This window comes from Lepisosteus platostomus, chromosome 1, assembly GCF_059453375.1.
Source record: "Lepisosteus platostomus isolate fLepPlt1 chromosome 1, fLepPlt1.hap1, whole genome shotgun sequence".
In the NCBI taxonomy this organism is placed as follows: Eukaryota; Metazoa; Chordata; class Actinopteri; order Semionotiformes; family Lepisosteidae; genus Lepisosteus; species Lepisosteus platostomus.
In genome coordinates, this window is record NC_142611.1 from 49,253,378 (window position 1) to 49,261,672 (window position 8,295).

The window sequence follows — 8,295 nt, forward strand, 5'->3', positions numbered from 1 at the left end:
GCCAGACAGACCACATAGGATGAGTTTACCATGTTCAGCTGGGTTAGCTCTAAAAGCAATAAAAGAGAGATAAGAAATTTAAGTGCCAATGTTTAACATTAACAAATGTAAGCACCATATGCTAGTTTTTGAAAAATCCAGCAAAATATGAATTTTTTGCACAACACAACTTTATTGTACAGCAATATTATCAGACAAATGTTAATACTTTTTGTTCCAGGTGCTCTGACAATTTGTTAAACATACATAAAAACAGATAAATTCCTAATACTGATTAAGAGTTGTCATCAACAGATTTGGTCACAAGAGCTCTATTGTTGTAGGCTGGTGGCCTGTGTAGTACATGTTGTACATCTGTGACACATGATCTGCACCAGATAGCAGAGGTCTAGTATTATGTCCCACTGCTCTCATACAACTGTCCTATTCTCTTCTTGCAATAAAGAGAGTCATTGTCGCAGGAGCATCATGAGGGTGTGCATTGTCCAGCTGGAACCTCTGGATGAGCCAGCAGGAAGGACCAGATCAGCGTAGCCATCCGATACTACAAATGGGGAACTGCTCAGACCATCACACTTGGATGATGATGTATCAATGCTGAGAAATGCACTGACTTGTAATCTTCCAGATCATTGCCAGTCATTGACAGACTGTTTGGTTGTAACATCCTGCCAGGTTAAAAATATACTGGCTGTAAACTTTCCGAATGGTCCACAAAAGTGCCCTGGCTTAGTACGGCCTCCAACATTCTGATGACATTTCTCTAGAAGTGTTTGACTTTCTTGATTTCCATCATGCGTAACATTCATCAGGTTATATCACTTTAACTCCTCATTTTAATCATATTAAAATAACAACAAAATGTGTAATTCATTTCCAAAATCCTTCATTCTCTATTTTATAAAATCATACATGCATGCATAAAATAATATGGTGGACTACAATTATAGTCTTTACTTTCATTCTCTTAATGTTTCCTTTTGAAGAAGCTGTGGCTGTTAATGTTCTCATGTTAGAGCTGACGACCTGCATGCTAGCATGGGTAATCTAGATTCTATTATAGTTACTATGCTTTTCTTGCATTAACACTTCATTTCAAAATAGAAGGTTTACTGAACACTGCAGAAAGAGCAAAGGAAGCAAAAGAAAATTATACTGTAATGCATACGGCCACCATTGCAGGTTGTGGGAGCCGGCTTACCAGCGCAGTGATGTCACCACCCTTCCCTGTGAATAGCAGGGACTGCAGCCGTCAGGCTGACGGGAGATTTCCCTTTAGCTCAGCTGGCTGGGTCTCTGTTGAGTGACGGATACCCACGTGAACCCAAGAGCGCTACAATATACTATTCAGGACTGCGCAAATCATATCACCTTTCTAGAGAGGACTGTGTATTTTGCTTTCTCAAAAAAGGATGTTACTTACACTAGGATAGCATAGACCAGTGTTTGAAAGGGGGCAGTCTAAAATGCTTTGTTTGAATAGCATAAATTTAGAAACATTTAGCAGAATGTATGCATGTGTGTGATCTTTGTCAGTAGCTATCACAATATTATTGTGCACTTTTATGGCTGCTGTAATACATTATATCCACACCAAAATGAAAACCAGACCACAGATCAGATTATTGGTGTATACTAAGAGTTTAACTTTTTTTTTACTTAGGTCTATAGCCATTAGGACTAGACACTAACAAAAGTTTAAATAAGGGCGGATTTCCAATCTGCTGGGATTTTAATTGGTTTTAAAGAGAGGTTGAGTCAGTGGAGCAGACATTAAATTACCAAAATCATTATAAACCATATTTAAATATCAGTGACCAAATGTAAAACTGAAATAACTTTTTAAGAACAGATTAAACAGCTCAACAGATATAAAATATGCTGTATCAGCCTATGAAAAACATAGACTACATTAATAAAATGTTCAGTTCATGAAAGAACTTTCCACGAGTGGCGGTCTTTCCTCTTTTTTGTCCAGCTCTTTAGATTCAATCCTTTCTCATATTTCACTGGGCATCTCATTGGATTTTAGTGGCTGTTCATGTGGGTTTCTTCCAGGTGCCCCTATTTCCTCCCACAGTCCAGAAATTTTTTTTTCTCTAACAAAATAAACTTTATTTCACAATAGACATCTTACAGTGAGTATACAATCTAGTCCTGCAATGTCTAGTGGATGCTGGGGCTTGATTTGCACAATAAAAAGGTTCCTCCAAGCCCTACTGCTTGCTGTTGTCCATGCCTTTTTCCATGTCCAGGCTCAAAGGAACTGGGTTTTTCTCCTTAGTCCCTGTGCAGGGCCCACAGTCCTTTCCTGCTCTCCTTAGCCACAGTTCTGACATTTTTGTTCTATCAAAATAAACTTTATTTCACAAAAACAAAAAAAAGCTGACTGGATTTGCACAATGAAAAAGTCCCTCCAAGCCCTACCCCTTGCTGTTGTCCATACCATTTCCCTGTCCCGGCTCTGAAACTGCGGTCATCCAGTCCTCTGCAGGAGCTCAGGAAACAGGGATTTCTGCTTTAGTCCCAGTAGAGGGCCCAAAGTCCCTTCCAGTGCTCCTTCTCTGTGGAGAAGCCCCATCTGGAGACGTCACCCTTCATCCTTACTCTGAGATTCGGAAGGACCCTCTCCTCCAGCTCCCTTGTTTCGCACTCTGAGTTGTGCTGGATGAGAGTGTTAACTGGTTAATTGGCTTCTGGGAAAATTGGGAAAATTGGCCCTGGTGTGAGTGTGTACGTGTCTCTGTGTGCCCTACAATAGACTGGCATCCCATTCAGGGTGTTCCTGCCTTGGGCGCATTGCTTGCCAGGATAGGTTCTGGCTCTTCTGCAGCCCTGTACTGGATAAAGCAGTTAGAAAATGTATGGATTAATTATTATATAAATACACCTTTTTTTAGAAATGACTAGTTGTGTGATTGAGCAATATTTCATACCTTAAATGCAGCTGGAGTTTGGTTAGTATAACACTAGATGAGCAGCTGTTACCTGACTCTTTCTTCACCTTCTAATTCTGTGGATTGCTTGTTGTCAAGGGCCCACTGAAAAGTAGGACTCACACTATGAAAGGGACAGGCATAACAGTGTCTTTCCAAGAAAGCCAAGCAAAATATAATTAATAACATGTTCTTGAGGGAATCGGTAGCTTTTTTAATGACCAAATGTCTTTAAGGACTTGGAAAGCTCTGATAACATGACACACTGTAAAACAAAAAACAAAATAAGTCACCTAATAATTGAAGCCAACAGATGTTGAAATAGTATGATTGTTTTGGCATGCATACCAAGTGTGATAATGATTTTGATTAGCTGGTTGTAGAATAAACACAACATTTTGATGCCAAAAGCTTAGAGTAATGTGACAACTTTAAATACCCTTTAAATACCCCCCCCCCCCCCCACATTGCTATTTTTAGTAAAAAGAAAATGATAAATTAATGTTCAATCCTAACAGACCTGGACTGTATTCTACCTTTTTATGACCCATTCCTGTTTTATTATCTCTCTGCTGAACCACAGGTTATTTAAGGATGTTATCATTTGAATTAAAAAAACAAAGAGGGCACGTAATATTTAAAACAGAAATAATATTCAAAACTGAAAACAACTGTAGCTGATATCTGGAACAGTGAATGTTTCTCAGAAAGAGGTGATATTAGTAAGGAAAATGATGGATGTTTTCATCACTTCCAATGAAAAACATTGAGTGGGATGTAACTGCCTTTTATGTTTCCTGTGTGCAAACCGAGAACTTGTGAAGACTTGGGTTCTCCCATCAGGGATCAAGTAGTTTTTTAAAAACATATTTTTTGTAAGAAACGTTTTTAACAGCCATCTCAGACAGGGATACAATTAATGATTGATTAATGTTTTACTGTATCCTCTTTTAAGTAGAAACTGGGTTAAAAACAAAATGTATTCTATAATATACCAGAAAGAAGTACTGTGTGTCATTTAGTTTGTTATACAGTATGATGACATGTTCCTGTATGTATTTATGTTTTTGTTCTATTTTTCCGAGTCTCTCCTTTATTTCAACTTTGCTTATGGACGCCTGGATACAGCAGATGACTGGCAAGAAATTATAAACCATTTCTTAACGACATGCCAGCCAATTTTAATACAGTGGTTTCTCACATTTCACAGATATACAAATTACCCTCATAATGGTTTATGCAAGAGATTAACCAAAAAGTGGAAAAATTATAAAATACTACCACAAACAGTAACTTCAAAGCAAAAAAAAGTCTAATTTTGTGGGAGTGCAGCCCATTTTTCTCCAAAACTGCTACCGAGTCTATAACAGACGTGCTGTGCTGTTTATAGACAAATGAAAATGTAGGTAAACAGCAGGTTAACTTACATTTTACTGTATATGTTTATGTAATCTATTAATCTCATGTTTATATGGTTACATTAGAATTGGAGGGGTTAAAGTCTTGCAAGAATTTCCCAGAAAATCTCTAAGACCTTTCCATGTTATCTCGTTTTTAAACGCTCATGATTAAGTTTCTGTACCCTCTGAACTTCATGTAACTCTGGTGAAGTAAACAATATATTATAAGAGGTCACAACATGATTTTATTACCACAGTGTTATTATCTTTATGGAAATAAGCCAGATAACAAAGTTGCAAAGGTCACAAATGTATTCTGATTTCTAACTAATGTATTTTATGCTACTGAATGGCAATGCTTTTTTACAAAACACACAAATGTTTTAAGAAAATCTGAATTTTGCCCTAAGTTGATGCTCTGTTGTTCTGCATTCTGCTGTGATTTAAAGGGAATGTATTTCAAATTGGTAAGTGAAAGGTTGAATGATTTTAGACTTGTGGCCTTCACCATTGTTTTCACAAAATGCATGGAGAGAATTCTTGTTAATAATTTTACATTGATTACATAATTATATGTTGCCGAAAATCTAGATCTTCTGAAGTTCTTTTATGGTGGAGAAACTGAAGATGCTACTCTCAACCTGTGCAAAACCTAAACTAAACACCTGAGCAACATAAAACCTGAACTTTTATTAGACTTTAGCTGAGCTTCTAACCTCAAGCAAGACCCATATTTCTTCCTTGCAGAAGAAATATCGCCAGCAGCCATATCACCCTGCAACTCACAATTGGCAGCCCACTGAAGCTAAACAGTTGTGAGCCTGGTCAGTACCTGGATGGGAGACCTCCTGGGAAAAACTAAGGTTGCTGCTGGAAGAGATGTTAGTGGGCCCAGTAGGGGGTGCTCACCCTGCAGTCTGTGTGGGACCTAATGCCTAATGACGGGGACACTATACTGTAAACAGGCATGCTTTGAAAACTACTATTGTTAAGGGAGGTTGCTGGGATTTCCAAATTTATTTACATTTCAAAAATACAATAATTCACTGTTAAACATCCAGTCTGAAACCATACCTACACCTGGAGCTGGTGATATAGTCTTTCTGAGGTTTGAAAGCTGACAATCATTTCTATGTGGAGCCTGGCAGAGAAAAGACAACCTTCCACAGCTGCCAGGCTTAAGCATGAAGTGTTTAAAGGATAAGAAACAGAGAGACATGCACTGCTGAGTCACAAACACAATCATTATCTTTCTGTAAAGCCAAGACTTGTGGGCTCCAGGCTGTAAAGGATTAAATACAATGAGCTTCTGTAATTCAATAACGGCATGAATTAGGTAAATCAGATATGACTGACCCTGCTCTTGTCATTTACACCAGACTCTCTCTCTGTCTCACCCACACCTACGCAGCTTTTCCAACAGCCCTTGTACTGTTAATTAATATGATCTAGCTTTAAAATCCTATTGTTCTTTTTCCCCTCTCATCAAAGTAATGAAATTGCTCAGGTTTTGTATGGGCAGGTATCTAAGAACAGATGGAGACTCTTGCGTGAGGAAAACCAGTTTGGCTTGTACAGTATATACTCAGGCATCACAATACATATACTGTACATTCAGCAAAAGATACTTATACCTTTATTATTAGGAAAATTATGCAAAGGCAAGGCCTACATAAATGCATTATACTGGTACAATGTGTCATCAACAGGGTCGAACAACAGTTGTCCACTGTGGGCACCTCAGCTGTGGAAGCAGTATAAGCTGTACACCTCAATGCATGAGTCGCTCCAGTTTGCAGATGCTGTGCTGTGGGATATTGTCCCATCCCTCTAGGGATGCATGTACCTATTCACTACTCTTGGAGCCCTAGTTCCCACATGTTGTCCCAGCTCATCCCACAAACATTCAGTGGGCCTCACGTCTGGCTCGTAAGGCATCGAACGACATACTGTACCTGTCACCTTCTCATCTTGCAAGAAAGCCATTATTACACAAGGAGTGTTGCTATACCAGGATGAGATTGCAGGAAGAGCTGCAAGTGAAATGCTAGGACTTGAGGTTTGTAGTGACAAGACACACTTTCCCAGTCCATCACATCCACTGGTCTGCTGTACAGTATGTAACTATTAGTGTATCATTCTATAAATCTGATTACTTCTACGCAAAACCTTAATTCATTACTAAAGGGCACCTGACTGCACGCTGTCATTCAACAGGTTAATCGCCTTGGCCCATTCAACATTTTTTTACTAACGAGGTGGTTAAATGCTCATGCAAAAGTCACTGAAATGGAATTAATGAACAATGAATCCCACCCAGAAACATTTACTTAATATCCAAGTTCTGTATAGTTTATTTTTTGTAAAAACATACGTAAAAAGATTGATAAGTCTTTTAGTTTCAGTATGCTGCATAAAGCTCTTGCTGGCTCTTCTCTTAACTTTATATAATGAGACTGGATTAGGAAATGTCTTATTTTAGGGACTCTGCATTTTACCCACAAATATTTAGGTCCAAGTCACGTTCTCAATTTAAAAGCAATACGGTGGAAATACTGTAGCTATTTAACTTTGGGTTCACATACTAATCATACTAATCATTTGTCATTCCTAACAGAACTTGCAATCTTACCTCAGAGGAGTCTTTTGGTTACTCACTGAAGAAAAATAAGTTCAGAATTCTTGGAGGAATCAAGTGTTGTGTCAGGCTATTTAAGAAGCTGTTAATTTTTTAAAAAAATGTGTGGTTGTATTCCTCTCCTGTTAGCTCTCAAGAAAAGCTGATTTGGTGATTTGGGTATAATTTTCACTTGATGGCTCCAAATTAGCAGAAGTACAAATCTAAGGGGTGTGGCAGTGTAGTTCAATAGAAAGCACAGATTATTTTTGTCTAGAATGTTTTTGTAGTGCACACAGGAATAGAAGAACAGGATTATTAAAGTGACAGAATGTGAAGGGATGTACCTCCCACTTTAAACATACACTGTCTGCCCACTTTTATATAACCTGCTTGTCATACTGAATCAAGCTTCTGTGCTCACAGAATCTGTCTGAAGGGTGGGATCTGCAATACAGTATATTGTTCACACCAGCACAACCCTTTAGGTTCTATAAATTTCTATAGATTTTTTAACATATTAGTGAACTCATGAAAATGTACAAATAATTGTAAATCAACAAACAATTAGCTCACTTTTAAAAAATATTTGGAAAAGTCCACTTTTTCAGCATGCAATGCCTGTAGAAGTAGTGTTCGTCGAATGATTAGCCGGAGTAAATACTTATGCACATTTAAGTGTATTTAAGGTGCTTTATATGCGATTATTAAGCTTAATTTGGCCTGGAATATCTAAGAAAGAATAGAAATACATTAAATATTCTTTGCTAAGTGTCAGTCAACACAAGAAAACATGTTCTCTGTTCCTCAAGTTTTTGAGCCAGTAATCTCTGACCATATGCTGTTTTATTTGTTTTCGATAGTTAAAATGCAAATACATACACAAATCAGCAAAGACGTCTATGAGCTGCTGTATTTTATCTTATTATACTTATCTTGTATGAGTCAGATTTAGGTTTTTTATATATTTATACTAATATAAATGCTTATACTGTGTGTGATGGCAAATTATTTTACAGTGATAGGGAAGTATTCTAGTGCCGTTGCTGTGTAAACAGTAACTGACTTGCAGAACTGTTGAGATCAGCCAGCTGGCAGCCTCCAGCCTACACCTGCCTCTTGGCCTAGGGGCATATTTAGCCATGACTATGCTCGCTTCCTGAACCTCTATAACAGCGAATCAGTGGAGGACTTGCTTGATGGCAACATCGACTTTCACTCTCAACCATAATACAATGCAAATCTCCCTAGGGCTTACTGTGGGGTGTGCAGTTTGTGATGGCTTTCATCCACTGTTTCCCCGTGAGGTAATGACTGCATTCCACCCAAGAAGGTTTTCAAA

At 38.1% G+C, this 8,295-nt stretch overlaps 1 long non-coding RNA gene across 1 annotated transcript; it reads right to left on the minus strand.

Annotated features, from left to right (window-relative positions):
- Nucleotides 1-221: 221 nt before the first annotated feature.
- Nucleotides 222-7,408, minus strand: LOC148678042 (uncharacterized). The gene is made up of 3 exons (XR_015936273.1): nucleotides 6,969-7,408; nucleotides 1,420-2,840; nucleotides 222-1,371 (listed from the first exon to the last, which is right to left on the minus strand). It is a non-coding gene; the product is annotated as an uncharacterized LOC148678042 (long non-coding RNA).
- Between the last annotated feature and the right edge of the window lie 887 nt (nucleotides 7,409-8,295).